The sequence below is a fragment of the Medicago sativa genome, chromosome 7 (genome assembly GCF_051527215.1).
Source record: "Medicago sativa cultivar Bolivia chromosome 7, Bolivia_mono, whole genome shotgun sequence".
Taxonomy (NCBI): domain Eukaryota; kingdom Viridiplantae; phylum Streptophyta; class Magnoliopsida; order Fabales; family Fabaceae; genus Medicago; species Medicago sativa.
This window is the reverse complement of record NC_140755.1, coordinates 84862935-84872830: the sequence shown is the minus strand read 5'-3', so window position 1 is coordinate 84872830 and position 9896 is coordinate 84862935. Positions and strand designations below refer to the sequence as shown.

The window sequence follows — 9896 nt, the reverse complement described above, 5'->3', positions numbered from 1 at the left end:
ACATATCTCACTTGTTATTATACTTATATATTATCTAAAATCTCCAAATTCACAAAAGTTACGGCGTTTCTCTAAAATAAGTTTCACATTCGTGTAACTTTTTTTTAACAAACTCATCTTTATATCTTTTTTTAAGTTGAAAAAACTACAACGAGAGGAACGACCTTGACGATTGATAAGTAAAATTAAAAAAATGAAAAACTATAAATAATAATATATTAATATAACGAGTTTAATTTATATACAAGTTTCAATGTACACAAGTTTTACACATACATCCAATGATGTGTTGTTACATTAATTAATGAGGTATGATAAAATATATGATTTTAACTTATAAAAATTATGGCAACATATCATTAGATGCTTGTGTAAAACTTTTATACATTGATTATGTTTATAAATTAAACTCGATATAATATGTTTTTTGGTAGAATGACAAAAGAAAAAGAAGAAAAGAAAAAAACCCAAAAATTTGGGCCCGGCTGGGGCATCAAGCCTCAACATTGAATTCAACTCGATGGAGGAGCTTGCCAAAAAGTCACATCTAATTTTGAAGAACGACCAAGCTTGGCCAAGAAATTTGTGCAATGGTTGCCCTCTCGAAGCACATGTTGGATTTTTTTAGGAATATGCTCATTTAACCCAAAAATCTTCACAAACAAAGAAGCGTATACATGCATATGAGAGAGATCCGGATCTTGAAGAAGACGGAGGACTTCTAAAGAATACTGTTTTGCAAATAACTCGTTGAATAGAATTGTTTATTACCAACATCAAACCATGGTAAACCCCAAATAGCTCGGCAAAAAGTGCATCCCCCGCCCATCATTAGAAGAGAATCCACTATCCAATTTACCTTTTTATCACGAAGTAAGCCTCCGAACCAATGTCACCGAAAACACCAAAACTTCCATCAATATTCAACTTAACACATCCATCTTGAGGTGTGGTTCATTTATTCATGTGACGATTAATGTGGTGTTTAGAGGTGTGAATATTAACGAAGTTAGGTCGTACGCAAAACGTCTATAAATGAATGACATTTTGGGATTTCCATTGTTTGTCGCCAAGAATATGATTATTTACGAAGCGCCGTATCCACTAAAAAGTTATTACAAACATGTTATCAAAAGGTCATTTAGATATAATTTTTAACCATGTTTTCAAGGATGTGAAGCTGAAGTAATATGGATGATTATCACTATATATTACTTGCCAAACTTCCTTCGATGGAGCACAATCCGTAAGGCAGCTTAAGCACATCTTCATCGTGTGTTCCACATCGCTAGCGTACACGAGAAGTTACCAAGTTGCGGTGATGTCGAAGCTTGTTAGTTAGGATTGCATTATGCATGCAAAGCCACATGAAATGTTGCACCTTGGCCGAATTGACAATTTCCAAATCCAATCACGGCTTTCATTATCATTCAACTATCCGTAACATGATAAAAGTCAACTATATGATGTAGAACTTGAATACCTTCTTGTTTGAGAAGCTCCTCAAACCCATCTATCCTAAATATCATCGTCAAAGGCCAAAGGAGGGGGAACTGATCAATAGTCGTGTTGAGCTCGTTTGGAACCATTGCCATCAGTTTATTCAGGTCCCATGATCTGAAATGTTGACAAAATCAACCAAGTGACAAATTGCTCTTAGCCCCGTCCGGTTATCATACCGTAATGAGGAGGATCCATCACCAATGTGGAATTGAAAGCCTTATCTCAAGGCTTCCAATGCCTTTAAAACACTTTTCCAGATTAAAGAAATGTTTTCTTTACCTTTAATGTTCCAAATGTCGCCACCTTTTATATACTTGTGAGATAAAACCCTCACCCAAAGTTTATGAGGATCATGAAGAAGGTTCCACACTAACTTCCCAAGAAGAGCAATATTAGATAATCTAGCTTCTCTAATAGCGAGGCCTCCAAATTTCATAGGGGAAGTAACATTAGACACTTAACTCTATTCCACTTCCTATTACGACATGTGCCACCTCAAATAAAGCTCTTCGCGACTCTATCAATCTTATCACAAATATTTGTAGGTAAATAATGCATCTGCATAATATATGTGTGTGTGTGTGTGCGCGCGCGCATGTGCACGTGCCCATTGTCGTAGTAACTTGGTAGCTTCTACGCAATTAAGGTCGTCTTTGTAAAATAAAGCTGTCGAATTTATACGGATTTATAAGTAATTCGGTGTGATTGATTTTGTACTAATTATTGGCTTTATGAGGTTTGTCTACAAGCGCCGTGTCCGCAATTATCGCATTTGCATTAATGTTCCAAAAATGTTGGATTTATAAATAACTCGGTTTGATTAATTTTGTACTTGTTATTGTCTTTACGAGGTTTGTCCGCAAGCACTATTTCCACGACTCTCGCCCGCGTATTAATGTTCACAATGTAACCGTTCTAGTTGTGTAATTCATCGTCATACTAAATGTTTGACCTTCCTCCCTCATCCCACCTTGACTCGATATTTTCGGAAGCCTTCCGTACCGGGTTCCACTTTGGTGCCATAGTTGTGTGCCATTGGTGCCATCTCCACCACACACACACACATCACACACACATCCCCACACCCATCAACACACATCAACGGCCGGGATTGCATCAATGGCACCAATGGCACCCAAGCAATGTCATGGAAGTATTTTCCTTCCGGACCTTCGCCATTAACCGCACTCCCATTGTCGGACAACATTGTCATCAACAATAGAAAAACAAACTTCACATAATTTCTCCACGTGACCCATGATTCCACATATGTAGCACAAAGTACTTATGACGGCTCTAGGCAAAAGTGGATGAATTAGGGTAAATAGAGACAACTTTTCATAAAGAGAGAAAAATATAATTATAATACATATTTCACTTATAATTATACTTATATATTATCTAAATCTCCAAATTCACAAAAGTTACACCATTTGTCTAAAATAAGTTTCTCATTCGTGTAACTTTTTTTAACAAACTCATTTTTATATCTTATTTTTTTAAAAGTTGAAAACTACAACAGAGGAATGACCTTGACGATTAATAAATAAAATTAAGAAAATATAAAACAAGAAATAATATAATATAGTAATATAACAAGTTTAATCTATATACATTTTCGGTGTATACAAGTTTTACACATACATTCAATGATGTGTAGTTACATTAATTAATGAGGTATAATAAAATATATACTTTTAATTTATAAAATAATATGACAACACATCATGAGAAACATGTGTAAAACTTTTATACATTGATTTTGTATATAAATTAAACTCTAATATAATATGTCATACGAACAATAAAATAAAAATATTAAAATTTATACATATGATTCAATTTTAAAATATGAGTCGAAATTTGATCTTATCCGAACGGCTTTCATAAAAGAAGATAACAATTTTCAATAATATTTTCAATCATAGATTCTTTCATACCGCTTTACATCTTTTATTTGAACCAATTTAAATACGGATACATATAATCTAGACATAACTTGCCTATGGTAAAAGATAATTTATTATTTTAATTTTTTGACCGGCAATTTATTATTTTAATTTTTTTGAATAGTTTATTATTTTAATTTTTTTACTCAATTTATTTTATTTTTTGATTTTTTTAGTATATTATTTGACTCAATTTTAATATTTTACACTAAAATAAAGAAAATCTTAGCCGTTGATTTCACTTTCTCCTTTCACCATTCCAAGTTCCAACTTCACCCAAAGAACCATTTTGTCCTTTCAATTCATTAATTAATCAACACGTTTTACCATGCAGTACCTTTCTTCCCCATCTAATTACATTCCGCCACGTCACTTTATGTCTCGCTTCCACCATTACTCCGTGTGCTCAATACCACCTGATCATTTCCAAACCAACATAATAAAAGAACCTTTCTCTTATTTTCTCTCTCATACATTACTTTCTTTCTCTCTCTAAAAACTACAGCGTGGAAGAAGATGCTTTGGTTTGAGGGAAGTTTCATGGACTTCATCTCAAACTGAAAAAGCTCACAAACCCCACTTCAGTTTTCAACACCCATTTCAGGTTTGTTTCATTTCTCATTTTTACACCTCAATTTTTCATTATTTACCACTTAATTTCAAAGCTTATGCCCTAATTTTGTTCTCTGACCCCTCATTTTTTAAATATCTGATCTGATCTATGTACACATGTTTTCATTTCCCACAGATTAGTCATAAAGTTTGCATTTTTATGTCAATTTTTTCATTTTTCTGTTCCTCAATTTTTTTTCCTATTTTATTTTTGTTTCCAATCTCACGTTGAGTGAAAATGTTATGATTAAGTTATAGACTTTTTTTTATTTTTTTTTATTTTTAACATGTTGGCTAGATTTTGTCGTTGTTATTGTTGTTTTATTCTATCAATGTTGTTGTTCTGCTTTTGTTTTTCCCTGAAATTTCATTTTCTGATTCTGGATTTGTTTGCATGTTGCAGGAACTTTGTTGTATTATTCAGTGTTGACTCCACAGCTTGTATCTTGCAGCTACTGTTGTTTTTGTGAAAAGTTGAAACTGCTCAATGGATCATAATTTGGGTCAAGAATCTGTACCTGCTGATAAGTCCAGGGTTTTAAATGTTAAGCCATTGAGGACTCTTGTTCCGGTGTTCCCGTCGCCGTCTAACCCTTCATCATCTTCAAATCCACAAGGTGGTGCTCCTTTTGTTGCTGTTTCTCCTGCTGGTCCTTTCCCTGCTGGTGTTGCACCCTTTTACCCTTTCTTTGTCTCACCGGAGTCTCAGAGGCTTTCTGAACAACATGCACCGAACCCAACTCCTCAACGTGCCACACCAATATCTGCTGCAGTTCCAATTAACTCATTCAAGACTCCAACTGCGGCGACAAATGGAGATGTTGGCTCGTCAGGGAGGAAAAGCCGGAGTCGTCGTGGACAGCTTGCCGAGGAAGAAGGCTTCGATAATACTGAGGTAATTGATGTAGATGCTGAAACTGGTGGTGGGAGTTCAAAGCGCAAGAAGAGGGCAAAGGGACGACGGGCTAGTGGTGCTGCTACCGATGGGAGTGGTGTGGCTGCCGTTGATGTTGATCTAGATGCAGTGGCTCATGATATTCTCCAATCAATTAACCCCATGGTTTTTGATGTAATAAATCATCCTGATGGTAGTAGGGACTCCGTGACATATACACTTATGATATATGAAGTGCTCCGAAGAAAGCTTGGACAAATTGAAGAGTCAACAAAGGACCTTCATACGGGGCAAAGAGACCTGATTTGAAGGCAGGCAATGTTATGATGACTAAAGGGGTTAGGAGTAACAGCAAGAAAAGGATAGGAATCGTGCCTGGTGTTGAAATTGGAGATATTTTCTTTTTCCGATTTGAGATGTGCTTAGTGGGATTACATTCACCTTCTATGGCTGGAATTGATTACCTGACTTCCAAAGCAAGTCGGGGAGGAAGAGCCATTAGCTGTTAGTATTGTCTCATCTGGAGGATATGAAGATGATACAGGCGATGGAGATGTGTTGATTTATAGTGGCCAAGGTGGAGTTAACCGTGAAAAGGGAGCAAGTGATCAAAAGCTTGAAAGGGGTAATCTTGCTTTGGAAAAGAGTATGCATAGAGGCAATGATGTGAGAGTCATTAGGGGTTTGAAGGATGTAATGCATCCATCACAGGGAAGGTATATGTCTATGATGGAATTTACAAGATTCAAGATTCATGGGTGGAGAAAGCAAAATCTGGATTCAATGTATTTAAGTATAAGTTAGCGAGGGTGCGTGGGCAGCCTGAAGCATATACAATATGGAAATCCATTCAACAATGGACCGATAAGTCTGCTCCAAGAACAGGGGTAATTTTGCCCGATCTTACTTCTGGGGCTGAAAAAGTCCCTGTTTGCCTTGTTAACGATGTTGATAACGAGAAGGGCCCTGCATATTTCACTTACATCCCCACTCTCAAGAATTTGAGGGGAGCTGCTCCTGTGGAATCTTCATTTGGTTGTTCTTGTATTGGTGGGTGTCAACCTGGCAATCATAACTGTCCTTGCATTCAAAGAATGGAGGTTATCTTCCGTATTCTGCAGCCGGGTTAATTGCGGACCTAAAATCCGTGATACATGAGTGTGGTCCTTCCTGTCAGTGCCCTCCTACCTGCCGAAATCGGATTTCTCAAGCTGGCCTAAAGTTTCGTTTGGAGGTGTTTAGAACTAGTAACAAAGGTTGGGGCCTAAGATCGTGGGATGCTATTCGTGCTGGTACTTTTATATGTGAGTATGCAGGGAAGTCATAGATAATGCTAGAGCCGAGATGCTTGGTGGTGAAAATGAAGACGAATACATTTTTGATTCTACTCGCATCTATCAGCAGCTGCAAGTTTTTCCAGCTAACATTGAAGCTCCAAAGATCCCATCCCCGCTTTATATCACAGCAAAGAATGAAGGGAATGTTGCTCGGTTTATGAATCATAGCTGCTCTCCAAATGTGTTGTGGCGTCCGATTGTACGTGAAAATAAGAATGAACCGGATCTCCACATTGCTTTCTTTGCAATTAGACACATCCCTCCTATGATGGAGTTAACTTATGATTATGGGATAAACCTTCCTCTAAAAGCAGGTCAAAGGAAAAAGAATTGCTTATGCGGATCTGTGAAATGCAGAGGTTACTTTTGTTAATTATCCGACGAGTATTGGACAAAGTGGATTGTACTTAAGGATAAGGTATCCTTCAAATTTTCAAAATTACCTTCTTATATATACTAAGCGTGTGTTTGGTACCGAGTTTACAGCCCCAAAAGCACGGTGGGCGTGATTATCAAAGCATTCCTACCGTGATTTTATGAAGCTCCAAAGTGGAGCTTTTGAGCCACCGTGATTTCCTACCGTGGTTTTGAAAAAAGTGAAGCCCTTCCAAACACACGCTAAATAATTCTCCCTCTTTCCTTCAAAAAAAATAAATAAATAATTCTCCCTCTTTCTCCATCCCTCCTTCTTTACCCTTGTTGTTTATTTAAAACAGAAGCATAGTATTTATATTGCTACTATTCACTCCTTTGCTGTTAATGGAATACTTTCTCCCATTTATCCTTGCTATATCTCTGGTAATGTTTGGTTAATTACTGTTTTAGTGTTTTCCTTGCAAAACTCATAAGTAATAGCATGAAGGGCATGATAAATATTATTATTACTATTATTATTATTATTATTATTATGTTTTCACATGACTACTTTTAGTAGGTTAAAACCTTGAAGAATTTGTCACATGACATTGGAGTGTTAGTATGAATATGAAATTCAGATTCTTAAATTGTTTGCAAAATGGTGACTACAAACGAAACTGAACTGTTGGCATGCTTAAAATATGAAATGTTGCGATACTAATATATTAAACTAGATATAAGGGTACAGGATGAGTTGTAGACCAACACCAAATGAAGGATAGTTTAATAGTTAGAGGTAAACCTTAGAAAATTGTAGAGCAAATCATAAACAGAGATTTTGAGGTAAATGGTCTATCTACGGATCTAGACCCTAGTGAGAAAATGCTTGGTTGTTGTTGTTGTATTCAAAACTAGATATAATGCTCGGCATTTATTTTCATAAATAATTTTAAAACTGTGGTGGCTATTTTTTTGGTTAAAATTATCTAAATTTTCAGTTTTGGAAAACGTTTTTTGGTTATTAACCACTTGCATGAGCTTTTTGGACTTGGAAGTATAGCCAATATGAACATGCTCACTGTACCTTGTTGTAAAATACAAACTTTTCCTAACTCATGAATGGGGGCATCAAGAATTGAAAATGAACTATTAAACTACTATATGCTGTGGACCAAAACTTGGTAAAGAAGAGTCAATTATTAGTTAATGAGGCTTGCTGGTTTTGTTAATACTTAAAAGACTAAAATATCTGTTTTTTCTTTTCAAAGCTATAAAATAAGTTGTTTGTTCTTATCTAGTCCATACATTGTTAAACAATAATTAACTACTACCTCCGTCCCTAATTATAGGGCCCTTTTGAAAAAATAACGGGAATTAAGATAGTGGATATTTGTATTAAATATGTTTGTAATTACTATTGTTTTTACAATTTTATCCTTTAAGAGAGAGAGTTGGTTTATGTTTTCAACATGTTATTTATTGTTGATTGAAGAAAAAGATGTATAATAAATAGGGGCATGTATGTAAAGAAATAATTAATGTAGTTGGAAATAGCAAAGGGGTCTTATAAAAAGGGACAAAAAAATTCTTAAAAGGGTCTTATAATTAGGGACGGAGGTAGTATATTGAATGGTTTTAGCTATCTGGTGTGGTAATATAAAATAACTGGTCAAATAATTCTGATTACGATTACAAAACTGCCATTTTTTTTTCTTTTCAATCTGTTGTCTGTTTTCAAAGATTTGTATTGAAAATATTAAAAGCCGAAAGAGTTATTTTCGGTGCAAATCTTGAAAACAGGTACTAGATTGGAAACAGTTTAACATTTTTGTAATTAAAAATGTTTTTTTGCCGTGGTGATGTGTTATAAAATAATTGTTCTGATAATTAATTTTGATTTTACAAGATTGGCTGACAAAGTCTGAAAACAAAAAAAAAAAAATCTCATTTATGTCACTGGTTGTTTCTTTTACAGCTTCTAGTGATGTCAGACAGCAGCAGGGAAAGAATTATTTAGAAAGATGGTAGCAGCCCAACTTTTCATTTTGGCAGTTGTAGTGAATTGGCACTAGAAACATTTGGTTTCCTACTCTTGAAAAGTTAACTGTAATTTTGTAAGACTCGTTTTGTGTATGTTGTTTCTTTTTGGCTGTTAGCTTGCCTGCTATTTCTCTTGAAAAGATTTTCAGCAGGATCGTTTAGTCCATTTGGTAAGGATGAACTTAACATGTAGAATCAGATATTTAGCTTGCTGTCTCATTTCCAGAATTCATCGTGACATGTTTTTTTGTATGTATGGATTATGCATGTTTCTGTTTAAAATTAAGTTTTGAAGCATAGGTCTTATATGATGGTTCTGAACGACTAGAGAAAACAGATATCTAGAAAATAAAACTATATTGGAGATGGATACCAACATTACCATGGTTCAAGTGGAATTAGATTCAGATTCCTTGATTAAGGTCTTTGATCCAACTCTGAGCATTAAACACATTGGTAATCTCCATCTTGTACCCGCTTCATGCTATGGCCATGTCATATCATATTGTCAATCTGTATACGTGTGTGCGATGTTATTTATGGATGTAGTTGAATGTCGTATACGATAGGCCACCCTGTGGAACTCTACATAGATCAACTGTGTTATAATGAAGGTAGGTTGATCAATTCGGGAGACCTTTATCCTTCCTTTGACAGGAGACAATGGCCCCTCATTAGGGTGCATCATTTAAACACCTATTAATACCCACATTCAACTTGATCTTGCTCCTCATGTTTGTGGGTTGTGGGTGAGAGTGATACTATACAAATATACGAGCACATGTTGAATGGTTTATTGGCGCACTATCTTGGTGTTTTTTTTTTGTTGGTCGAAGTAGCCTAAATGGCTAGAATTCACCTTTTTCAAGGTGAATAATTGGGATGTACGATGTTCGAACCCTGGTCCCCCGCATATAATAATGCATGTCACGACAACTGAGCTATGCTCACGGGACATCTTGGTGTTACTCCCTCGTTTTTAATCAACTAAACATAGAAAAATCACTTTTAATTATTACCAATTAAATATATTTTCATTCTTTATAATTATCTCTAATTTTATTTTTAGTATAAGTATCTACTTTTTAGCCTCTAAAAATTACAAAGCTCCATGTTTTTAAATATATAAAACAAAAAAGGAATAAATTTTACAGGAAATAAAAACAATTGGATGGAGAAATTGGTATTCTAAATTGTAAATAT

The 9896-nt window shown here is 35.2% G+C and overlaps 1 pseudogene across 1 annotated transcript; it reads left to right on the top strand.

Moving 5' to 3' along the window:
- Positions 1-3922: 3922 nt before the first annotated feature.
- Positions 3923-8721, top strand: LOC146909520 (histone-lysine N-methyltransferase, H3 lysine-9 specific SUVH1-like; annotated as a pseudogene). The gene is made up of 3 exons (XR_015017888.1): positions 3923-4056; positions 4468-6714; positions 8629-8721. The product of XR_015017888.1 is annotated as a histone-lysine N-methyltransferase, H3 lysine-9 specific SUVH1-like (transcript).
- Positions 8722-9896: the final 1175 nt, after the last annotated feature.